Source organism: Lissotriton helveticus, chromosome 3_2, assembly GCF_964261635.1.
Source record: "Lissotriton helveticus chromosome 3_2, aLisHel1.1, whole genome shotgun sequence".
Taxonomy (NCBI): Eukaryota; Metazoa; Chordata; class Amphibia; order Caudata; family Salamandridae; genus Lissotriton; species Lissotriton helveticus.
In genome coordinates, this window is record NC_136062.1 from 90,775,023 (window position 1) to 90,801,515 (window position 26,493).

Here is a 26,493-nt window from a genome sequence, read left to right on the forward strand (position 1 = left end):
TGATCCCAGATGCACAGCAATTAGCGTCAGCTGCACCTTTTAGGTTTCCGCAATGGCGCTCTTTCTGATGTTGCTGCGTTGGCAGCCACAAGCCCTGACTCTGCTGGACATTTTAGCCCTACAAGAAGGCCAGTGGCCTGGGGTCATAGGTAGGATGGTGAAAGAGTGCAAGCCCCTCGGGTGATGTATGCACCTGGTAGTGGTGTTACTGCGGTGCACTACTGAGTTCCTGCCTGATATGTATTATGTGCCAAATGTGATTTATGCACCCTGGTTTATGCCTCTAATGATGTTTATGCTCATGAGGTTGTCACATAATGTGTTTATGCTGGTGAGGACTAATGCGTAATGTGTTTATGCTTAGGAGGGTGTCTATGCACTGAGGTTTTGGCCTAATGTGATTTATTGCCTAATGTCATGTTATGATGGTTGGGAGAGTACCTATCTGTGTAAGATGTTTATGCTTATGAGGTTATTGCATAAGGTGTTTATGCTGGTGAGGCCCATTGTGTAATGTGTTTATGCTGATGAGGTTTGGGCCTAATGTGGATTTATGCTAATATGATAATGCTTAGGTCATTATGGTACCAGTAGTTACTGGTTGTGTTTTATATTTGCATTCTGATGGTTCTGACCGTGGCCCGATTGGTCTGGTCCTGTATATAATCCCCTGTGAATATTGCCTGTGCCAGTTGGCACAGTGTAAATGTGTGATTAGGTTTCTAATGTGTGGATGGCCGGACGAATGAATTTTACTCTGCTTTAAATCCCAACTCACCCATTGTTTGCCGAAAGTATTTACTGTTCCTCTGATATCCTTATGTGTATTACTTTGGGAGGCGGTAGTAGTCTCACCTAAGCTAGATACCTATTGCCCCCTTTCCTTACTGAACACAGACTATAAAAGCCTCGGTAAGGTTTTGGCCAACCAATGTATTCCCATAACGGAACATGTAATACACCCAGGCCAGAACGAGTGTATACCTGGCAGGAATACATTACCCCCAGGTCTCTCCGTCCTCGACACCTTCATAACTAAGTGAGATAACCCATCTCACAGACAGAAAAAAAGAACGAAGGAATGCTGGACCTACCCTCCACCTCCCGCTGGGAGTACATAAGCATACCGGTCCCAGCATTCCCTCTGTTCTTTTGTCTCTGACAGAATAGAACGTGTTTGCTGCTTACCTGATTCTTCGGTGGATTCCTCTTCCCGGTCCGCGTCTCCTGGCCTGCCGGGCTTGCTGGGAGTCGCGTTGATGGGCGCCCGACCCTTTGCGGCTGGGGGCAGCTCCCACGGGATGCCTTCCGGGTTGCTGCGTGCGTCTTCCTATGGCCGGGCCTGTTGGTGGACGCGCAGTGGCGGATGTTCTGGGGGCCCTGGGGCTGCGCCGGGCGGTGCTCCTGGTCCCCCTGCCTGGCTTCATGGAGTGGTGCAGGCTGCCCTTCCTGGTTGCTCCGGGGTGTAGGGAGGTGATGCCTGGTGCTGCCGAGGTTTGTCGCCCCTTCTCCTGCTGGGCTTCTTCCCCGGTTCTGTGGATGGCGGCTGTTCTGGGGGCCCAGGGGCTGCGCCGGCGGTGCTCCTGGTCCCTCTGCTTGGCTTCGGGCCTGATGCTGGCTGCCCTTCCTTGATGCTCCAGGGGGGGGTGAGGTGGTGATGCCTGGTGTTGCAGAGATTTGTTCCTCCTTCTCCTGCTGGGCTTCTTCACCGGTTCTATGGTGGTGCTGCTGGCCTTCTTCCTCTCTCGCCCCTGCTGTTCGTGGGCTGGATTGACAGAGGTTGGTGTTGGCCCTGGTTCCTACTCCGGTGGCTGCAGTCCTCTTTCTTGCCCGGCGCTGGTGTCTTGGGTGGCGCCTGGGCTGCCTCTTGGGGGCAGGTCGCTTGGTGTCATTCCTGCCCCTGTGGTGAGTACCGCATAGCGGTTTTCCATTTTTCCCTGTTGCCTTGCACTTGCCTGCTGCCTTGGCCATGTGTCTTGGCCATGTGTCTGTGCTTTGTATGGGTTGGTTTGTTTCTTCCCTATGCAGGTACCTCGCTGTGCGCGGGGGCCTCCTGGGGATACCGGGATTTGAACCCAGGGCCTCATGCATATGATGCATGCACTCTGCCACTGAGCTACATCCCCGCTGCTGTCCTCCTTGGCGCGTCGGCTCCCACGGTTGCCTCCTGGTGTTCTGTTTCAGGTTCGGGGTGCTGGTGTGCCGCTCCGGCTGGGACGTCTGCCGAAGTGGGCGGGGGCTCCGATGGCCGCCTTCCCCTCATGTGTGGTTTGGGGATGTTTCTTTCTCTTGCTGGGGGTTTCCGTTCCTGCTTGTCCTGCTGCTACCTCCATTCCCCCGCTGCTCCCGGGGGTTGGTTGCCCTGGTCGTGTATCCCTTCGGTTGGGTCTGTGCTTCCTGTGTGGGCTCCGTCCTGGTGCTCTTCGGGGCTCTCTGCCCTGCCTTCCACCTTGGGTGGTTGCGTCGGTTCGTATGGTGCCGCCCTGCCCGTGTCTTTGCACGGGACTTCTGCCTCCGGGTGCTTCTTGTTCGTGTGCCTGCGGTCTTGCCACCCTGCCTGAGCCTGCTCTCGTCTGCTCTCCTCTCGCTGGTGGTGGAGTGTGGCGCTGCTGTTCTGACTTCCCTTGCAGTCGGTCGCTGTAGTTCGGGGTTCGGTGCTGGTCGTGGGCACTGGTTCCTGGGCTCCTCTTCCTTGGTCTCTATGGCCTGTGGCCTTGCCTCCTGCTCACCCCTGCTCTCTCTTTGTTCCTTGGGTTCGGGCGTGCTGGGGTATTCTGCTTTTTGGGGTCGCTTCTTCGTGCCTGGTCATGGCGTGGGTTCCGGTCGCCTGGTTGGTGATCGGTTCCTTTTTTTGGCTGGCTGTGCTTGTGCTTGCTTTTGGGTTCCCTGTGTTGTTGGTGTCTCCCTGCCTGCTTGCCTTTGCCTTGCCCTCTGCTGCTCTTGTGTAGTTGTTGCCTCGTGCTTCTTCGGCTGTGGCCTGTTGGGAGTGCGGCTCTGTTCCCTCCTGCTTCTGGCTCCTCCGTGTTCCCGGCTGCCTTCCCCTGCTGGTGGTGGGTCATTTTTTTTGCAGCTTGGGCCGTGGGGGGGCCTGTTGCCTCCCCTGGGTTCCTGTTGCCTCCCCTGGGTTCCTGTTGCCCTGCTGCAGTTTTTTTCTGCTTTCTTGGCTGCTCCTCTGCTTCCCTGCTTCTCGGGGTGTCCCGGCTGCGGGTGTCCGGGCTCTGGATCGGTTGCATACAGTTTCCTTTCTGTGCCCTTCCTTTCGCTGTGAGCTGGCTGTTGTGGCCTCTGCTCCGCTTGTGTGTCCTGGTTCTTGGCCTCCGCTTCCTTGCTTCTGCTTGGTTGGTTGGACCTCGGTCGGATTGGCCGTGTGGTCTTGGGCACCGGTCTCCTGGTCGCTGGCTCTTCACCTTCACGGTGCCTTTTGGTCCCTTCGGTCTTGGGGCTCCTGGTTCCTGGCTTTTTGATCTGCGCCTGGTTCCTCCTGCTCCTTCCCGGGTTTTCTCCCTTGCTCCATCCTGGGTCTTCGGTTGTTTGTCCCGGGGCCTTCTGTGTGCTTGGGTTGCTTCAGGGGTCTGCGAGCCTTGTTCTTGGCTCTTCCTGTGCTTGCCTTTGGCTTGCTTCTGGTGTTCCTGGCGGCCCCTCCTGGTTCTGTTTGGTTCCTGCCTGGTTGTTCCTGGCTGGGGGCCCTCCTGAGGGTGTCTGTCGGGGGTTTGGGGCTGGGTGTGGTTTGGCGTCTGGTCTTCCTTTCCTACCGCCCTGCCCCCCCTCCCCCGGGTTTGTTTCCGGTGGTGGTTCGCCTTTTGGTCCCTGGGGGTCGGGCCGTTGTTTTCTGAGCCTGGTTGTCTTTGTGGCTTCCTTATCCTGGCGTGCCGCCTGGTTTTCCTGCTCTGCGGTTCTCCAGGTTGGTGGCCTGTGGTTCTGTCCGACTTTTCTGTCCCGGCTTCGTCTGCTCTCGTTTTTTTTTGGGTGGTCGGGCCGGGTTGGTCCCTGCCTGGCCTCCTGGGGCTGCTGGGTGCTGTGGCCTCTTGTTCCGTCCGCTCTCGGGTGTGTTTGATCCCCGGGTTGTTCTGGTCTCGGCTGGTTCCCGTGCCTGTGTGTCTGCTGGGGCTTTCCGCTCCTTGTCGGGCTCTGTTTCCTTGTCTGGGCTCTCTTTTGGGTCCTGGCTGGAGAGGGGTGGACCTCTGCTGTTGTGGCGGCGTCCTCTTGGGTGCTTCCGGGGGCCTGTGGCTCCGGGTCTGTGGCCCTCCTGTTGGTTGGGCTGGCCTCGGACGGGATCTCCTGGGTTCTTTGCCTGTGCTGCCCTTTTGGGCTGCTGTTGGATGTGTTTTTGCCGGGCGTTTCCTGGGTTTTTCTTTCCTGGTTCTGGTGTCCTGGCTCGCTTCTGCCTTCCTTGCCCCCCGGGCTTCGTCCTGGTGAGGGTCTGTTTGGGTGGCCCTTCCCCCCCCACCTCTGTGGTTGGGGTGCGGTTCTGTGGTTGCTCTGGCCTCTGTGGGCCTCTTGCTCCTGGAGTTTTTCCTGGTGCTTAGCCCTCTGCCTTTCTGCTTCCGTTTTGGCCTTCCGTGTGGTCCTGAGGTATGGTGCTGGTGGTTCCCGGTTCCTCCTACCCTTTGTTTTGGTCTGGCCTCTGCGTGGACTGCTTCTGGGTTGTTGTCCCTGTCGGTCCTCCTGCGTGGTCGGGTTGCTTGGCTCTGGTCCTGGCTTCCTGGTTCCTTTGGCATGTTTTGCCCTGTTTTCGGCTTTTGGCTTGGCTTCTCTCTGGTGTTGCTGGGTTCGGGCCTTGGGCTTGTGGCCTGGTTGCTGTGCCGCCTGGGGATTTCTTTTGTCCGCTGCTCCTGCCCAGGCGGGGGGTGGGGGGGTCCTGTGCCGTGTGGGCACCTCCTTGGTGCTGTCCTCTGTGCCTGGTTTTTGGGGCTGCTGGGTTTCCCGTTTGCTCTGTGCTCCCCTCCGGCCTTATTTTTCCCTGCCTTTTGGGTTTGGGGTGGCCTCCGTCCTGTGGGGTCTTATGGGGCTTTGGGGTTTTTCCCCTTCCCTGTTTCTTGGTTTGGGTCGAGTTCTCGCTCTTGTTCGGCTCCTGGGCTCTTGTTGCTCCGGGGCTTCCTCGGGGCGTTGCCTCCTCTGGTCTCTTTGGACCGCATTTTTTCCTTCTGGGTCTGCCGGGTCCTGTGTTCCTTCCTGCTGGTTCTGGGCTTGGCTGTGTTCGCTCCTGGTTTCTTCTGTTTTAGTCGATGATTCCCTGGGCTCTTTCGTGTTCTAGTGGTTTGTTCTGTTTTTGGATGAATGCCGGGGTTTGCTTTAGTGTTTCTCACTTAGTTATGAAGGTGTCGAGGACGGAGGGACCAGGGGTAATGTCCTATTACTTACCGGTAATCTTCATTACTCCGGGTCCCGTAGTCCTCGACACCTTCATGGATTCCCTCCCTCCCGATCTGCCGGCCTTCATCCTTGGCTTGGTATTTCAGAGGGAATGCTTGGAACGGTACGCTTATGTACTCCCAGCGGGAGTGGGAGGGTAGGTCCAGATTTCCTTCGTTCTTTTTTTCTGTCTGTGAGATGGGTTATCTCACTTGGTTAGGAAGGTGTCGAGGACTACGGGACCCGGAGTAATGAAGATTACCGGTAAGTAATAGGACATTCCTGAACCTAAGCCGCCTGTTCATGCCGATAGATTGGGCCCGGTCGTCGAACGCGCACCCCTGGGTTGCATCGCTGGACATAGAGAATGTGTTTGATACCCTGTGGTGGGATTACCTGAAGGCGGCCATTGCGAGATTTATTTCTGTGCTGGTTATGAAACCCCTCGCATACACACTCCGGTTGCTTGCCTGCGATTGAGGAATCACAGCTGGAAACAGCTGGCATGTGATTTTGTTATACGCCGACGATGCTCTGGTATAACTCAGGGATGATTCTACGGTACTCCCCCTACGTATGGAGCTCCTACGTCACTTTGATGAAGCATCCGGTTTGGGGGTAAACTGGGACAAATCCCATCTGTTTCCCTTGATGGCCAGGGGAACAGATACTTTGCATAACCTGCTCCCCTGGCCTGGGTACTCCTTTAAATACGTGGGCGTCTGAGTGTATCACTCCAACAAAGACTTGCTAGATGTAAATGTGTTACACAAACACGGGTTAACCCAAGGAGTCACTGGGACCTGGGCGACGGATTGATACAAACAAAATGGCCCCAGATAGAAATTTGCAATATGCACAACTTACAAACAAAGATATAAATAGATACACAAATACTTATAACAGCATTGTTTTTAATCACAACGTGTTTTGGTATGAGTTATTCATAAAACACAATACATATTGAATCACATTTTCAGTATGCCCCTATGATAGTGGAAGTGGGGAGGGTAGTGCTGGGATAGTGGAAAGATAAGAACTTAGGAAGAGGTCAGCAAGACCAAACTACAGCCAAATTTTTACACAATAAAACAATTAATTGTACATATATTTAGAACAGTCATGCCTCAAAGAAAATCAATAATAATAAATGATAAGGGAGGCTGAACACAGAAGGGAGTGTCGACGTTTCGACCCAGTTGAATTGCAGGCGTGGATGAACCTTGCTAGAGGGTCTTCATCAGGACAAAGGAGTGGGAGGTGGGGCAATGGATCTGCCAAGCACAGAAAAAGGCACCAGTAAATATGATGATGTACAGTGAGGGTGGTCGGTCCTCTATGCTTCTAAGTAGCCAAGGTCTGCTTGTAGCAGAATTGTGACTCGGACCCGTTGAGTGGTTTATAAAACTGCGTGTAGATGGCGCCGCTCAGTAGTCTAAAAGGTGGTCTTCACGCTCACAGTATAGGGTCTAACAGAGCAAAGTTGTTAAAGCCCATGAAGTTGCTGCCATGAATATAAAGCAAAATTCGGGACTCCCGTTAATGGTGTGGATGTGACCTGATCATGAAGATGAAAGCTGAAAGTTCTAAAAGGCAACCGTTGTCAGTTAGTAGCGTGTTGCAAGCTCCAGGATAAGGATCGGCAGAGATGAACGCGAGGGATTCAATCCGATGTCCGTCGTCAGTCTCAGACTTGCTAGATGTAAATGTGGGCAGAGCACTTACTGGTCTGAGGTCATCCCTTTTGTTCTGGACATCCCTGTCGTTCTCCCCGTCAAGTAGGATTGCCATTTCAAATATGTTAATACTCCACAGGCTACTGTATTTTTTTCCCGCCATCTCGTCCCACTACCCAGCAGACTATTTGCAGAGCTTTGCTCACTCCTGGTCGCACTGATATGGGGCAGGGAAAGGAGGCGAGTGACACTCTTCAAACTCTATGCCCCTTTGGAGTGGGGTGGATTAGGTGCTCCAAACTATGAATACAATTACAAAGCTCCCCAGATGCAGTGGCCCACACGTTGGCTGGTGGGTCAGAATATGTTTTAATTGGGATACTGGTTTGTTAGGGCAACACCAACCCTTTTGTTGCGATGGCTGCTGGGCTTTGAGGTGGAAGTTACCTGAAGAGGGGGAATGCTCTAAAGCGCTGGGCTAAGACTTGGACCACATATAAGGTCAAGACTATTCTCTACCCTCCATATGTGCCACAATTACCCCTCTGGGCGATGCCTGGCTTCTCAGAACTACACTCGTGCCTGGATGTGACCTCATGGTCAGAAGCTGGCCTTACTGTTTGGAACAATCATTTTACGAACAAGATACTTGGTACACTTGAGAGCTTGGTAGATGAATATGTTATACTGTCGGGATCCATCCTTATCTATGCAACACGTGCACAACACTTACACACGATTTGGCGTAAAACACATGATGAACCAAAAACATCACTATTTACTCAGGTATTGTTGGCACATCAGAGTGGTCACCGAGTTGTTACACATCTTTAAAGCCCTCTATATATTGATAGGGAGGTCCCTCAACATTCTTTTCGACCCTACTGAGAAGCTGTCTTTGGCACCACACTTACAGACAAATAATGGACGCAGTGTATAGGGACACCAAAACTCATCCCCACAAACCCCAGGCTGAAATATACACAATTTGATTACCTTTACCACACTTACCTTGCCCTGGAAAAGCTGGTGAGCATGTACACAGGACCGCAGACACCTGCCCCCACTGCCAAGCGACTGCAGCAGATTTTATGCACATGGTCTGGAACTGCCCTCGGCCTGTCCCTTAGTGGGATTAGATTGTGGGGTTCCTCTCAGAGGCCTTGGGCTCCCAGCTCTGAGGGGAGGACACGTTGTTTACTGGGCATTACATCCTGTTTTATTGCGTGTAAAGGTGTCAATAAATGTGATGATTTAACCTTAGTTCCGGCTAATTGTAGGATAGCCATGAGCTGGAATTCTGTTCTTGCCCCTCCATACATCTATGGCTGTCAGACCTGTGCTCTGGTATACTGGCAGAGCAACAGGCACTGCTTCGTGGCAGAGCGGGAGCCTCAGCCTCCTGACTGGCAACAGTATTTGGAGAAGGCAGAAGCTAAATCTGATGACAGGCCACCCTGAATATGTATTGCACCACTATCAATCCTGGAGATATGAGGCTCATGCTCACTTTCTTTTCTCAATAGGGACACTCTATACTGCTGGTACAACCCCATCGAAACTGAAGGTCAAACTTAGCTCCATAATGGCACTAACTCCTCATTAGCTGACGTCAGGGGATCCTTTTTCCCTACACCCCCTTCTTTCCCCTTTCTTCCCCCAACCCCGCACGTGACCCCCGGCCGAGTGTGAATAACCACGGTTCATTTCGTTGTTGATTAATGGGTTAGTAGGACCTTGAATAGGCAATGCCCAATATGTAGACACTATTGTCCTGGAGTCACCTTTACTGTTTATGCACTGCTAAATGTGTCAACTTTTTATACTTCGCTTCAACCCGCAAATGAGCGCATGAGTATATTACTGCCGCCTCTTTTAGTTAAGTTACTGCTGCATCTTCATCGCCTTTGCCGTAGCCAAAGGCTGACGCTCTAATGTAAAGCTACATAGAAAGCGGGTTATGGGTAGGCCACATTGCAATAACGACGATTTTAATGTATCAAGCTGTGTGGTTGGTTGCTGCAACATGGGTTTGCTAAGCAGTACATTACATGCAAGCTTACGTCAAAGGCACATATGCAAATCATACATTACACACTTTGTGCTTCAGTTGCAAATGAAGCACATATTTTGTGACAATGCTATGCATAGGAATGCAAAACGTATTATACACATTATTTCTGCATCGTTTTTGCAGCTTGCATATTTTACTTGAATTATGTGTAAAACTGTATTCACTTGTTAATAAGATTACAAACATTCTGGGTCTCATTTACTAAAAGTGTTGCAGCACTGCGTGAAAACATAGATGCAACACTTTTCAACCATGGATGTGCTGTATTTACTGTAGGGCCCTCCATGTTGCAAGGATTTACAGATATGTTAGTATTCCTGACGTATCTGTAGGCGCAAAATTGAAACATTGATGGGGTGTGTCTGAAAACAGACACAGCTCCAGCAATGTGTCTTTTCACTTGGGACAAACCCCATGTGAAAGGGGGTGAGTCAGTCTTATGCCTGCTGTGAGGTAGGTATAATATAGCACAGGGGTTTACAAAGCGACGCATCTGCCTAGATGCGCCACTCTGTAAATATGACGCAGTGTGGCGCATATTTTACACCACAGGTGCGTCACAAAAAGTGATGCACTGGCGGCTCAATGGCTCATAAATAAGCCCCTCTATTTGTTATGCATTTTACACAGAGCTTCGCTGTAACTATGTTCATCAAGGAAATTATATATTTTGTAAAATTTTTGTGAACCACCTCCTATAATTGGGAAACTAAGAAGTAAATAAAATTTCTCTATATATGTCTCTCCTTGTAGGATACGTAGATTTTGCTCGGTGGCTTGTTTACATTTTGTGAACATCACTGCATGAAACAAGGCCGATTTCTACCTGACTAATATTTGTGCGGGGCCTTGCCATCTTACTTAATTAAAATTAGTGTACACTCGCAAGATAAGCCATTACCTTCAGTCACAAATTGGACAGCTACAGGAGCCCTATGAGGAATGTATACTGCTGGTGAAACATAGCAGTTCTCTTTAGCTCCTCTGTCAGGTCCACAGATGAGCGAGATTGTCTTTGCTCTATCTCTTTCCGACGCTTCAATCGCTTTGCACCCACTGCAGCTGGGCTATCTTGTTCTCCTGCGAGCTATTTCCTTCGGCTGAACTTTGAATGTGAGAGGCACCTTATTGCCATCTGCCTGAAAACAAGGTTTTGCACAAATCCTTCTGCGATCAATATGCTGGGCTTATTTTTGCAGCAAAAAGGTATTGGTTTCAAATGGCAGCATGCACCTTTGATGTAAATCTTCTCTCGGTATATTCTGTTCAGGGAATCAAAATGGAGAAGCAAGCCTTGAGCCACTGCCTTGAAAAAGTCACCCTCTCCCCTGCATATGGCTTCTCTGAGAAACTCGCTCTTTGTAGGCATTGCACACAGAATATTTGCAGACGTACAGAGCGCTTTGACGAACCAACGCCTTCAAGCATTTGTTCAATAGTTTTACACATTTTGTGCAATGTCTAGTGTTCAGTGTGACCCTTGAAAGATTGCAAAGAGATGAATGTAAGGTATGATGAGTTCCAGCTTATGAAATGTATTTTTTCGTGTGAAGATACACATCAATACTTTTCGTTATACTATATTTTATTTTACAAATATATAGCATTATAGATAGGTAACAGTGAATTATGGGGATGTTTTTCACCGAAGGGTTCTGAGTAACATCAAATAGACAACAGGAGTAAAGTTTGAGTTGCAAATAATGTCATTTAGAACCCAGAGGTGTAAAACATCACTTTGTACCCATCTATAATGTTATGCTATGAAAGGCCCCTAAAATCATCTGCATTAAACTTCTACACAGTGGCAGAGAAGTAATGGGAGAGCCATACATAATAGGGCGTCTGTTATGAACCCCTGCCCTAAAGGTTTAAAAAAAGCTTACCTGGCCTCCTTGACCAATGCCCAGCACCTTCCCTGCCTTCCTTCCCCCTCCTGCAGCTGTGCTTTCCGCTTTCGGTCCAACAAGACAAGCAACTCTGCACTGACGGGCTCTCAGGGAGTGCTGTCAGCCTGGCCTGGGAGGACATCATGATGTCACCACAGTGAGTAACCAGTTTTGTTATCTACTGTTGTTATGCCACAGCAGTGGCTTGTGAGATTCAGAAACTGAAATAAACTACATAGGCTTTCTATGACAGCCACACATAACAATAAAATGACCACCTGATTACTGACAGAAACATTTTGAGATACAATGTAATCTACTGTCATTGACATGGCTTGTAAAAATGATAAGGCCTTTATCAAGCTCAGTCTCATACACTTAGGGAGGAGTGTGAGATGGTAAGATATTTCTGTGACTTAAAAGCTCATGGCTGGAATGCTTGAAATAAAAATATAGAGTGCAGTTGCTCACCATTAAGGAACAGAATACAAATTGGTTAGATGGATCTTAGTGTGAGAAGCTGGGTTCCAGATATTCTGTTTCAGCACCTTATCTTCACACATATAACTATTATGAGTTAGGGAATGGGGAATAACTGTGCATATCTGGTTTTACGGATGCTGGAAAATGGATTATTGGTAGGGGTAAATTTGCATCTACCATTGGCAGTAATACCACTAACCCAAAACAGGACTCAGAATAGATCTTAGAAAATGATTCCCATGCTCAGCCCTTGGTAGCTTCGCATGCGAGCAGACAGGCTTAACTTCAAAGACAGGTATGCAAAGCATTTAAAAACACAAATTCAGTAAATAATTAAGACAAAACACATAATAAAATGTGTACACCAATTTATAAACATAGGGAATATTTTTTCTTTAAAATAACACAAAAACAAAAAGAATCCAACGTAGGGAATTGGAGATATGACTTTTTAAAGACTTAGCACTTCGTAGCACAAAGAAACCTGTAGCGTCTATTGGGACATCTGGTTGCCCTAGACCTGGACAAAATCAAAGTTTCAAGCTGACCGCGATGGAGCCCTCAACTGCTACCCCTCTTGGTAGGCCTTGGTCAAAGGTTTTATCTTCTGACTCAGAAACTTTTCTGAGGTATTTCTTCCCGGGGTCTCTCAAAGCTCTCAGCTAGTCTGGATTTGGTTAGGGTTTGCCGGATTGCCTTGCGACGAGCTCTCGGTCAATCCTATGAAAGTCAGATCTCCGGAGCTTTTCAGCAGGATGAACCAAGGATCCAGGCCGGCTCGCTTTGCAGAGCTTTAGCTCCTGGGGTCCCTTGATGCTCTTCACTAAGCCGGATTCGGTGAGGGTTCGCCGGCTTAGATTTCAACCAACTCCCATTCAAACTCTAGTAGTCAAACCTCTGGAGATTTTCAGCAGGACGAACCTAGACGGCAGGCTGGCTTGCGGTTGAGGGTCATCGGATTGACTGGCCTGGCCGAGTTGGTCCAGTTATGAAGCTTTTTTCCAAAGTTGCTCCTAAGTTCTTCAAGCTTCTGGAACTTATACCTGAAGTTCCATTGAGGGTTTCAAAGTGTCCAAAACTTACTCCAATGGTCTGGAAACTCAAAGAAATTTCTTGAAAGTTTGTGACTTCAATTCCCACAATCCACTTGGACAAAACCCTTTCAACTCCACTAGTAGTACTCTAGGCTGGGGATTCTTGGTGGTGATGGTGCAGGTGAGCTCTGTTAACCTGTAACTTGCAGGGAGTGCACTCTTTAGTAATTTTGAAGCAAGTTAGGTCCACAGGGCTGTAGTTCCAGATTGTGCAGCAGGTGCAGTCAGTCAGAGTGCAGGGCCTGGTTGGTACACATCAAACTTCTCACCATGGACCATTCTTCTTCCTCTTGTTTTCAACAGCATATCTGAGAGGCACTGCCCCTCTCAGATATGTATTCAGTGTTCTTCAGGGTCACACAGGAGAACACTCCAGAGCACGACCTAAATTGCCGTGCTCTATTATATACTAGGGAATTATGGTAGATTTGGTCCCCTGCCCTATTATGTACTTCGGCTTTATAGGGGAGGTCATGCCAATCATAGGCGGCACAATGGTCTCCCAGAAAGCACTATTTCTCCAAACTTCAATATGTCTGAAAGTCCCAGCAGAGAAGCAAGAGCTGTCTAAACCAACCTCCAGGATGGCTCATCTCCTTATACTCCCTAACCCTGGCAACTGCACATTCCCTCCTTAAGCCTGCCATCTGGCTGGGTTCAAAGAGTTGGGGTGTAAATGAAACTGGTTTCTCCTACCTGTTATTGAAGATTATTGTTTACAGCCCCTCTCCCTGGCTCTGGCATTCCTATGTAGCAGAACTTTCTCCTACCAGAATGGCTTTTTCACCCCAGGGCTACTTATGACCTCAGCAAAGCAGACTGGCTAATGCACTTAACTCTGTCCAATCAGGGCAGAGCACTGGAAGCCAGAATTTTGTCTTACAGACAAGAAAGTCCTATAACTTCTTGTCTGTACATTTTAGGATAAATTCAACAATAGCATATTGTTGAATTTATCGATGCCATTCTAGTAAGTCCTTGAATTGTATTTTTATGATTCTCCTGGTGGGAATTCTTAGTTAATAACTTATCTGCAATGGTGAACATGAACTGGGCAATTTGTCCCACACCAGGGTTTATAAAACATCCTGTATGAGGACCCTGCCTATATCTAGAGGACGCCTTATCCCTGGAACACCTAGAGGAGACGTTAGGGGTTCTCAATATGAAATTATATTGGAGATCTTCACTCCACAGTGCTCCTAGCACAAATGTCGAATTTGTGAAGCATTATACTACATTTTGGGAGGTGAAATGTGCCATTCACTAAGCCCAAGGCATATACAACATATTTTATAAGGGTCCTCTTGACCCCCTACCACTGAGACAGCCAGGGGTGACCCTGGGGTTAGCTACTATGCCAAAACATTGAAGTTAATTTATTTGTAAGCGCCCTAAACACCCAAATCGAGTTTGGGCATAATTTACAGTCCTGCAACACCGGGCTGCTTTTAAACTGACCACAGGCATCAGCAGTGCACACATGCAAGTGCAGAAAGGGCTGCTAGCCCCTAAATTGCTGTGCTCTATTATATACTAGGGAATTATGGTAGATTTAGTCCCCCTACCCTATTATGTACTGAGGCTTTATAGGGGAGGTCATGCCAATCATAGGGACAATCTAACCCATAGTGTACCCTAGTGTATGTTGGTATTTTCACTGTATTCTAAGTGTATTTTCATCATAACATTGGGCCTGGGCCTGTTTAGGCATAGCCCAGGGACAGTCAGAGTACGTTGTCACCAGTACCAGTCAGCAGAATATCTGGGGCTGTCTAGGCACAGGATGACTTTGCAACAATGGGTCAGAACTCTACATCAATTCTCAATTCTGTGAGGTTTAGCAGACACATTTAACCCATGCTCAGAGCAGGTGCTACATGTGTGCAGGACAGTCAGTGTGAGGCTTGGAGTGGGAGAGGTGGTTATTGATAGTGACTGGGAGAAGGAGAGCATGTAGCCTGGATGTGGCGGAGCAATACAGGCTCTGAGATGGCCCCCAATGTCTTCCAATTGGTAGGCTGGTGACAAGGTGACAGGGTCAGGCTGCACTGTGGCCCATTCCCATGGCAATAAGTGTCCACTGGATTTTCTTGGTCTGGTGTACCCGCAGCTGGAAAATCCAGGTGAGAGATCACCAGGTGACTTGTAATTTGACAAGATGGTACTCCGCCTGGGGATATAGCTCTCTCAAACTCACAATCACAGCCTAAAAGTACTGAAACCCTGCTGAGAAGTACTGGTACTTGCCTTTTAAAATAAAGAAATGCAGGTACCCAGGGCTATGTTAACAAGAAAAAAAGAGACCTTCCCATTTTTTCAATACTGCCATGATAATGGTTGGGCCTGATGTTGAAGCAGGATAATCTTGTCTGTAAAGCTGCACAGCGAAGGTCCAGAGAGCTTCTTTCTTTCCTCCATCAGGCATTACCTTAAGATCTGTTTGATGTCTAGCAGAATAAACAATTTTACCAAATCATTAAATAACATAGGAAAAGCAAACTCTTCTTCACCGCTGTGGAGATTGGTAGCCGATTGTGCTATAGCACTGCGTCTCCGGATCTCTTTGTTGTGCTGGAGGGGATTTTCAGGGTGATTTAGTGGAGATTGATTTTCAGTATATTCTGCAGACATTGTTTGTAAAGTGCTTAGCACGTCCATGTAGCCTGTACCATAATTGTTCTAAATTAAACTGTGGGGACCAGGAAGCACACATCACACTCAGACTTGCAAAATATTGCACTGGGACACATAATCTCTTGCTGCACGTGCACTGCAGTGTTTGTATATATAACGAATGGCCGAAAACAATTTGTGCCAAGTCTTTGTATTTTAATCCAATTTCCTCTTTTCCTCTGCAAACAAGGAGGGTGAGAGCTAAATCAGCGACACAAGGCCTCATTTATGGCATTTTGGAGTAGCGCAGCAAAGCATGGCATGCTGTACTGCCTTTTGCCAAAGTGAAAGGGCAGTAATGCACCATATTTAAGCAATTCGTTGCAATCCTGTCCTTTCTGCTTACTCTGGGACTGTTTTGCCAGCCTAGCGCAAACCTAGGCACCCTTGCGCCAAGGTGCAGTGGTGCCTCCGTTGCAGGCAGGATTGGTTTTTGTGCAGGTAGAGGCACCCTCCTGCACAAAAACAAACCTACAAGGTGTTTTCCTCTTTCCATGTGTGCTGTAAAATGCAGCACACATGGAAAGAGGAAAAAGCATGAAGAAATTAACATATTTCTCCTCATTAATCCTCACCTCAGGAGGTGTACGGATTTTATGCTTCCCAAGGTTTACATTACTTTGTTTGTAAATCTGGGGCAGCGTCAAATTCCATGGGTGTTGCATGCCCATGGAATGCCTGCTGGGTGCAGAATAAGGTGACACAGCGATTTGTGCTGCGCTGCCTTACTCATGATTTATGAAGCCACTCAAAGCCATGCAGTTTGCATTTGTGTGACTTTATAAATCTTTCGGTGAGTCCTGCATCACACATGTACCACTTCACGTAGTGCGAAAGTGATGCAGGGCTCTCATAGTTAGGCCCTACAGTGTGCAGCAAAAATAAAATCAAATTCTATAATGACAATGACTGTAGTTTAAGATAAGAGTGGAAGAGTGGATGTTCCCGAATGGCATGAAGACTTTGATATTCCACTATTTATGATAGGAAGTTTAATTCTGTTATGAAATTCACCCATACTTTCCTACTCCTTCTTGAATAAGTTATCCAATTTCGTTAATCTCCCTAAATGTAAAAATATTGCATATTGCATTTTTACCTGTTACTTTTGTGGAATAGAATTCCCACACATATTACATCACCACCCAAGTGATCACATATGCATGGGTGCCATGCTGAATCCTATTAATCCTTTAGGAACAGCACCTCACCATACATAACATCTGTTGTAGCCATAGATCACTCAGCTTCATAGCCATTGCCATTTGAATGCATGTTGAATTGTTTTCTGTATTAATCTACAAGTTTGAATATTTAAATTGACTACCCCACATGGATATTCAGAACTGGTGGAACCATTGATATATATGCATGCATGCATTTACTAAGCATTTTTTACCCCCCAAATTTTTACCACACATATGCATTTACCACACATGCCTTTATCTCGAATGGAAAGCCTATTTAATGTAAGTATAATTAAGGTAAGTGTTACATATGTATATATTGGGCCTCATTACGATGTCAGGCGGAAAGCCTCAGACCGACAGCCGTATTCCCCTAGACTGAGTTGGAACCCATCCGCCTGAGTTGGTCGGAATCCAATCCGCCCGACCGAATACGATGCTCGCAGTCGGACCAGGAACCATTTGGTCATTCCGAATCGGTCCCAACCACAATCGGAGAATCAGAGTCGGGGGAGGTGATCCATACTGCTCCACAGACAGTGTTACCAACCGACCGATTATGATGTCGCATTCCGACAGCCTTTCCGACTCGGTCTGTAGAACCATTCACAGTGTGGCAGGCACCATGGAGTGCCTGAGACAGAGTGCAAGGTTTTATGCAGACACCCATTTTCCCCATAGAAGTCGGTGTTTTCAGTCGGGACACAGGCTCCCATAGAAGTCAATTGGAGTCCTTCCGAAAGGCATTCATGAGCATTGTAATTGGTTGGGAGGAACTGCCGACCGCGGTTCGGTTGGACCCCTATCCGGGACGGTGTCTGGCGGAACGTTTCCCCGCCCGACACCGTAATGAGGCCCCTATGTTAATCTGCACATGGTCACTTTATCAACTTGAAATGGATGGTTGGGGATGAGAGAGCCCAACCGTGAACAAGGCTCGGGAGAGCCAAAATGCGTTGGGGAAATGTGGCATCCTGCTGTACTGTATGCGAATTGAAATAAAGCACCCATACCAATCGGAAATGAGAAGTCTTGCGGCATTTTCCTTTTATGAGGAGTGTGCAACTTCATTTAGAGGGGTTCCATTTTCTACCCACTGTAGCCACCCTACAGTGAGATCCCTATAACAGAAAGCAGTGTTTTAATATTTATATACATGCATGCAAACATATACATATAAAGCACTTTCCCTTTTTTGGAAGAGGAGACCCTCCAAACTCCCCATTTTAAATTACCCTTACTAAACAATATCCTAACCCTCCCCATGACCCTAAAAATACCCTTACCACCCAATACCTTTACCCACCCGTTAATCTCAAAAACACCCTTACCATCAAATACCTCTACCCACCCTAAACCCTAAAACACCCTTACCACCCATTTTCCTTACCCACCCCTAAACCCTAAAAACACCCTTACCACCCACTACCCATACCCATCGCTAAACCTTAAAAACACCCTTTCACCCAATACCCGTACCCACCCCTAAACTCTAAAATCACCCTTACCATCTTATACCCCTGCCCATCCATAAACCCTTAAATACCTTTAACACCGTATAGCCTTACCCATCATTAAAAACCCTACCCTACCCAACCCTAAACCTAAACCTTAAATATATATGTATAAATATATATATATATTCACTGAAAAAACCATAGGTTTCAGCCACGTTATAGTTAGGAATTAGCATTTAAAAAACCTTAGAAATTCACTGAAAAAAACATAGGTTTCACCCATGTTATAGTTAGCTGGACATTTCTCTCATTGAAATTCCCCCGTTATAGTTAGTTCAGCTAACTATAAATCGCGCGCCCGCAATGCACTGCTGATGACGTCACATATTACATCACTCATCACATTGTCAGTGACATCACTGATGACATCACTGATGACATCTCAAATGACTTCACTGATGACATCATCCTTGTGTTCGCAGGACGCTTGCAGCGCATCGACCGCGAAGTTACCCATGCGGTCGTACATGGGCGCGGCCATCTTGTTCACGTTGCGTATTTCCGTTTCTGGTCGCTATTTGCATGCTCGTGTTGTGCGCGGGGTGCGATTACGTGTTCGTGTGCGTTTTTGCGTGCTCGCGGGGGAAATATCGCGCGAACTTACCCACACGGTCCTCAATGGACGCGGCCATCTTGTTTTTCATTCATTGCTATGGTTGCATGCTCTTTCAATCCTCCCCTAATCTTTCCAATCCTTTGTTTCCTTGAACTTTTTTTTAATCTTTTTTACTCATTATCTATCCCTCTCTTTTTCTACATCTATATTTTGTGTTTTTTTTCAACTTTTGGTTACTTTTAAAGCTACTTTTTATTAACTCTTTTCTTTACTTTTTCCCTATTCTTTCCTATTTTTTTTTTCAACTATCCAGGACCATGGCAAAGGGAGCCGGGAAGAGCAAGGGGAAGGGTCCCGCACCCCATACCCGGCTCCCTTGCGGGCGATTGAGGGGGGAGGATGTAGTGGCCAGGGAGATTTTCACCGCGGTCGAGGTGGCCGCTGTTATATTTTTTGTTCTGCGCCACCTCCCTAAGACCGTGGCAGCAGGGGGCAGGCTCGGTCAAGGGTATGTCCTCCGGGAGCATCGCCAGTGGTGGGATAAGGTGTGCCGGGCCATGCGTAGGGAGTCGGGGGTCCGGCGCACCTATGACCAAGCGACGCACCATTGGGCCGACATCCTCGACCGGGAGCAGGACCTGCTCGACCTGCTAGGCATGGAGATCCCTGGCCTTGGTGAGTAGCCATTTAATAACTACTTTGTTTTCTTCTGCTCTGTGTTATATTGCTAATATATGTTTTTCCCGAAGAGCAAGAATGCTGCCTATTCGATTACATTGCAGGTAAAATAATGTTTAAATAGCTTCTCTGATTGCAGGTGCTCGCCTCCTCAGTGGCGTTTCTACTATGCTTACTTGTTTGCAACTTTGTGCTCATTTGGCCTGAATATGTATGAGTGTAGTACTTTACAGAACTGTGTAATGCTAGAGAGACTAGAGACTCAAGTCTAGTCCTTTCTTTGTACTCCTGCTGCCACTAAGAAGAAGAGATAGTGATGGATTGATAGGTTGAGTATATTATAACTTGTTATTAGTGGTAGGAAATTTTTTAGTGGTCTGCAATCATGATGACGGACTGTGTCTGTCACGTCACGTGCTGCTGAGTGCTGGCAGTCGTAGTAGAACCTTTTTGTTGTTCGTTTAGTTTGTGATTTACATAACTTTCCAAGTAGACGGTCTGCGAATCCAGCAATACTGTACTAGTATCCTCCTAGCTGACCAGATCAGATAGGTCAATACATGTAGTGCAATTGTTGCTAATTTGTTTCTCCGAGATAATTTTAGATTGTGGTCAAAGAAATCAAATATTTTAAAAAAAACAATCATCCATATTTGTGTTTATTTCATGATCATCAGCACCTCCCAGGGGCAAGAAGACAGCAACACCCCAGACTCCGGCGGAACAGAGTGGGCTGGAACGGTCCTCTAAAGGCTCTTCTGCTGGCCCCAGTACGTTGTTCTGTCGTTAATATAATTGACTTGGAAGCCGGCAGTAGAGTCAAGATGCCTCTTATTTAAAAGATCAATAGCGGCCCTGATGAGTTTTTCTCGGAGACTGGGGAGAAGGGCTCCAGTGGAGCTTTTGAAGATATATAGTGCCAAATGCCAGGCGATTGCTCTGTACGGTGCGGGTGTTTGGGGACATACGGATACCAGTTCCATTCAAGTAGCGGAAAACGCCTTTTTGAGATTTCTCTTAGCCACCCCCAGAGGCACCTCGACCTATGCCACACATTTAGAATTAGGAATTCCCTACCTGGAGGATGTGATTAAGATCCAACCGCTGATGTTGTGGCGGCGTATCTGGACATCTGTGAACAATGCCCTATCTCAGTCCATCATCACAGATACAATGGCTCTTGATAAATCTTCCAGGATAAGATGGCTTTCATACATCAGGAATTTTTTCAAAGATCTTGGCTTAGAGAATTATTATGCCCATCCAGAATCCATTGGCAATCTTTCAAAGAAAGCATTAAAACAACAAGCTCTCCGACATCTGGAGACGCTGAGATTGGCTTCGGATCCACTGAAACGAGCGACCATTCACGCAAATTTGGTTCAAACATCATACAGCATCCAGTTGTATTTAACGCTCCCGTTAACGATATACGACAGAATGCTGTTGACCAGATTCAGATTAGACTCTTTTTTTAGACTGGTCGCTTTTCCTATGAACAATGGATGGCCTACAAGTTTCCCTCCTTGCCCCTGTGATGAGAAGTCTATTCAATCTGAATTACATGTTATCTTGTTTTGCAAATTCCACCAAGTACACAGGAAAATCTGGATCATGCCGACACTGAGGAGCTGGCACCTAAGACAATGCAGGCCGGCATTACTCAGACTTCAAATGCTCGAATCTGAGACTGTCTGTTATTTCGTTCTTAATTTCCTAAAATGCTTCAAAAGGCATAGGAAAAACCTATAGCATTCATTGTTTACACTGTAGCGCATAATCATGCCTTGAGGAAACGAACTGGACTGAAAACCCTACTTTTTTAAGCATTTGTATGAATTCCTAGTTATGTTTATAAAATGTATACTGTATTTTTTTTGTTCTTTTTTATTAACTTGTTTCTTTTATGGTTTTCACTTGTGAAAAAAAACGAATAAAGAAGTTTATATATAATATAATTATACTTCCATAATTTTTACAGCTCCTATTCATTCCAAACTGTTTCCTAATTCTATTTTTTACAAAATAGTCTTTGATCTTCTTGTAGACTGTTTCTACATTCTCATCCTGCCTCTCTACCATCACTCTCTGTGCTACTACTATTTACTATTATTATGAGTCAGTCTGTGTAGGTAGCTAAGCTTGCCCAGTCGGCAAACGGTGTTAAACAAAACTCTGATCCAGCAATAGCTCTAGAGGCACTCAGTGCAGTCCTCTGGGTTGCCCTTGCTGTCTATTCCAGTCTTCTTAAAGTTTGTGCTTTGACAATTTCCAACAACAAAATATCAATGTCAAGAATAAGCTAGTAGTTGGCTTTTTGATTTGATAGTAGCACATACCATAACGCTGGTGTTTCAGGAACTATTCTGCACATACAAACGTATGGACAAGAGAAATAGGACATTGTTGATGATAGGTGCAGTTCGACTTTCCACATACCTCAGTCAGAAGTAACTGTGCGGGACTTGGGAACCCTCACCTTGTTGGAACTTCAAGTCCTCCTGGTGGTGATAATGAGTAGTTGGTTCTGTCTGTAATTATAAAAATGTTGCACGTTAAAGAGCAAGCATTCATCAGTTGTGCCAAAAAGAGTTGCATGTAATGGCTAAGCATATAAGTTAACACCCTTCCCAAAACCGTGACTTCTTTTCAGTCCCAATAATTACAAATTGTTTAACATTTTCTCTTCCATTACGAGACAAAATATGGGGTGGTGTATGGCATCTAAAAATATGACTTGTATTTTCTAGGTGTCACAACATCGGATGCGGCACTTCCCACCACCAGTGCCGGGGCCAGCAGCGCGGAGGGGTCCACTCCAGGGGCGGATGCGGCGGCGCCACAAGTGCCACCAGGAGGAGCTTAGGGGGATGGCTCAGCAGCGGTGGACGGTGGTAAGTTATTATTATACTCCTTACTTATTGACATTTTAGAGTAGGCTGGCAAAGGAGTGTATGATGTACTGTACAGTAGACAGTATACTACTACAAGTACACTGTACTGTTAAGAACAGTTACTGATTTAGAACTATATTTTAGCCAATCACGGAGAAGACAGTCACCCTTGACTTAGCAATAGCATTAGCGGCGGTAGTTCTCGAGTAAGCAATGGCCCCCTCTATTTGACTTCAAATCAGCTGGGAAACTTTTATCGTGAAGCCAAGTCATATCAGATGAACTTGAGGGATGTGATGAACGAAAAGGGAAAGAACTTAGGGTCAATGGAATACGTGTTTTTGAATGCAGGCAGAGGTGGCAGATAGGAAGGAATCAGATGCATGGCTGCTTGAAGCAAGGATGGTTGGAGGAGAAAATGACTGCCTGTGTGGGTGAATTAGAAAATTCATGTGTGGTGTGCATTGCAATATATCATTTGGGTGAAACTCAAATGCAAGTCAAGACGGTGGTTTACTAAATAAAATGAAAAGGGTGTTATTTAGTTGTTGAGAAAAAGTAAAGTTGTTACAGTTGAGACATTAAGAAGAATGATAGACTTTTACTTTGGAAGCCTGGATGGTATCTTCTTCCTTATACATAGCAGAGGTGTATATAGAGCAGACGCTCAGTGCATGAAGAGTGTTACTTTGTTCGAACAGCATGTCCGTGCCAGAGTAGCAAAGCAGAGGAAATCCAAATACTACAAGTTGTGATTGTTCAGAAACTCTCGCTTGCCTTAAGGAACAGTATAGTAGTTTACTTTGCAAGCACAGCATATATTGTGTATGTATTGTATAGTTGACAATTATATCAAGTCAAGTCCCGTCCTCCGGCAATTATGGTTACCATACTCACTCTCTATGTTCATAATTTTCTTTCTGCTGTGTTAATCATGGGTGGACTATCGCTGTTGTTCACTCAATTTATCACAACAAAGCACCTAAAGTCATCCATCATATAAGATAAGAGATCATGTGATCGGCTGGATACATGATCAGAAATGAATAATCTTCATTTTCCTTTTGTAGTACTGAAGGCCCGGGGGGCAGTGCAAAATAAAAATTACATCGAGCAGTAGCCCTTGATGTAACCGAGTATGGCCAGTGCCACCCCTATACAAAAGTAAGAGCTTCCCTATCCCCACCTGCATGTACAGCTTAAAGTAATACATGCAAGTCTGCGTCATCATGGCTTGTGTCTCTTTTTCTTGCAAGCTGACTGAGCTGGCATTATGCCGGCTACCACAAGTTCATGTACAAGTAATTTCTTTCGCAAAACTAGAGAAAAAAAGGAAGAATACTGGTGTACTCTCTGACTCTCTGACTATGTATTGAGTCCATAGTGCTGCCTGGTTGTAGAATTCCTGAAACTCCCACTGTTACAGGCCTACAAAGACGGCGGAAAGATACATGCCAAAATATTATACTGTGCTTGCAAATTGCTAGTGTTACTGTGAGACAACTTTCTGTTGAATTATTTAATTTTGTGTTATTGGTAAATAGTATTGGTCACATTATTTTTCTTTCTTTCTTCATATAGATGCTCCAAAAAAGCTCACCAGACAGGAGATGGCTGTCTGGCCCAGGGCCCGGAAGCTGGAGGCCATTTGTGTGGAATATCGCCGGCTGTGGGCTCGGGAACAGGAGGAGGGGGCATCAACAACCTCCTCCAGTGCCCCCATGTCCTCCAGCCAGAAGCCTCCAGCACGGCGCCGTGTTCGGACAGCCTCCCGCCGCCACTCAGCTGCAACAACACCAGCAGCTAGCCCTCCCAGAGCCTGGATGGCATGCCTGCGCCGTCTACGCCTCAGAGTGGGCTACCTGGAGCGCAAGGTGGACAATCTTGAGCAACAGCTCCGGGACCTCCACAAGGAGCGGCGGGACCGCCTGTCCACACAGCGCCAGAAGTGACTGTGTCTCTTGCCCCTTTATTAAAGACTGTTGGGGGGGTGGGAAATGGGAGTTGGGTATTATTTTGGACTTTTCAGAGGACTATTTGAAATGGACAATTGTTTGGGTTAGGGAGGGGTGGGACTAGTTTATTTTTGTTAGGGTAAATATATAATTATTTATTTTACATACTTCAACATAGTGTACACGTTGATGTTATTTTGTGGGGTGGTGGGTGGGGGTTACGGCACGTTTGGTTTCCTCAAACTTACCAGCATGAATTATGTAAAACGTCCAAAAATGTTCAAAAGTGCCACTAACAGAGTTAGTGAATTCAATTGGCCTACTAGTACTTTACTAGTACTACTGTCAGTGTCTCTTCCAAGTCCTAGCCCATTATTCTACCTCCCCAAAATGCTTATCTTACCTGTGATTCGTGAATGAGAATAGAGCTAGGCACAGCGCTGGCTGCATGGCAAATGGCGATTACGCCATCCCAGACCGAAATTCCGTTGTTGTGGTATTATTAGGAGTGGTACCACACTAGCAGTAGCAGCATATGAAAAACAAAGTAAAAAAATACGACATTGAGTGGCCTGAGAGGAGTATTGGAAGGAACAGTAGCCTAAGCAATGCTGAAGATAAGTTTGGGGAAAAAAGAATTGCATGGATAATTATTGCTACAACAAGAACAGTGACACAGCAGCGTAACAAGTCTTCTTGACATGTAGGAGGATGATGTTGACGATGGATCCAATCGATGGTGGGCATGACATTCAGAATTTATTTTAAAATACTCATTGTTGTTTTTTTAACCGGAATTACAATATCCTAGGATTCATCATCAAGCTGCCTTAAAATTGATTTGGGGAGGTTGCTTGCACCTTATCCTCCCCAGCAAGTGTGTGGAATTATTGTTGTAATTTACTCACACCTCAATGAAAACCACACAGCCCGGGGGAAGAGGGTTAGGGTTTGAAACTTGGATGGGAATGGGGTTTGTGGGGAAAGTTTTGTGTAGAGAGGAAAAAAAACACAGCATGGGCAAACAACAAATGAAGATAAACAAATCTTTGGATACGAAGCTATCCATAAATCTTTTAAGGGACATAAAGGAAGTGCATGCACTACTGCATCATGAAGTTGTTTGCTAAATGGATAGGTTACTGAAAAGTAATTAGTACTTTCTCCAATGTACTAACTATGAAGGAACAATGTGACAGTACAGGGCTGCAGTAATTACGCAATTTCACTTGCCTATCTGCCCTCAGAGAGAAGAACCACTAAGTACATTAAATTAGTTTAAAAAATAGCAAAGAAAAAAGTATACATGGCTGGAGGGATGAATTGAAGCAGAGAGCAAACAAATGCACAGAGTCACACTCATAGAAGTTCACAGCAATAACATTACTTAAAAGATAAGTAGAAATGAAGATGGATACTGTAACTGTATGTTGTTGTAGTTGTCCTGTTGAATTTGGGAAGTTGCATGCATCCAGCCATTCCTCTTTTTCGCGGTACTCCTCCATTCCATCTGACGCTCTGTCGATCAATGTTGGGGACCAGAAGACACCTTGTCCACTGCCTGCCTGGCAGATGCTGAATTGCGGCTCGCTAATGGTAAGCCTGAGTTCATCCCCTTTCACATTGCACAGGGTAAAAGCCGGCCTGTAATTGTTGCTGGAAAAACAGGAAATTATATTAGAACACCACGGAGAAAAAAATATAAGGTACGCTGTGTAGTGCAAAAATAACACTTTCAGTTTCAGAGTCGACAGTATTACAATACATACAAGCATCATTTTGAAAGTGCGAACTGTGAGTCTCCTTTTCAAGGATAAATAAGTGTGGGTGAAATTTGCGGATCTTTCCCCTCAAGCTAGGTGTAAAGTGTAAACCTCAATTTTAGAGCAAAATTAGACCTTCCCAGCAGTGCTCCCAGACCCCTCAACCCACCCCCAAAAATCTAGAACACCCCCAAGTAGCCCCCCAAAAACATGCGGTACTGCGACCTGGCTGAGGCATACTTGAAAATCGTGCTAAAACGCACTCTGAAAGTAGGCCCAAAACACCCCTTTTCCACCATGGATTTTCTCCAAACCACTTGCATTCAATATTAGACCTTCCCAGCAGTGCTCCCAGACCCATTGACCCACTTAGAATCTCCAGAGGCCTAAGTTCAAATCTCTCCAAAACGCACTCTGCAGCTAGGCCCAAACCCCCTTTTCCACCATGGATTTTCTTCAAACCACTTGCAATCAAAATTAGACCTTCCCAGCTGTGCTCCCAGACCCCTCGACCCACCCTCAGAAATGGAGAACACCCCCAAACAGGCCACCAAAAACACGCAGAAGTGCTATCCTCAGTGAGGCCTACCTTTAAATCGTGCCAAACGCGCTCTGCAACTAGGCCCAAATCCCCCTTTTCCACCATGGATTTTCTTCAAACCAATTGCAATCAAAATTAGACCTTCCCAGCAGTGCTCC

The 26,493-nt window shown here is 46.6% G+C and overlaps 1 non-coding gene across 1 annotated transcript; it reads right to left on the minus strand.

Moving 5' to 3' along the window:
• Positions 1-2,054: 2,054 nt before the first annotated feature.
• TRNAM-CAU (transfer RNA methionine (anticodon CAU)) lies at positions 2,055-2,126 on the minus strand. Its single transcript has one exon. It is a non-coding gene; the product is annotated as a tRNA-Met (tRNA).
• Between the last annotated feature and the right edge of the window lie 24,367 nt (positions 2,127-26,493).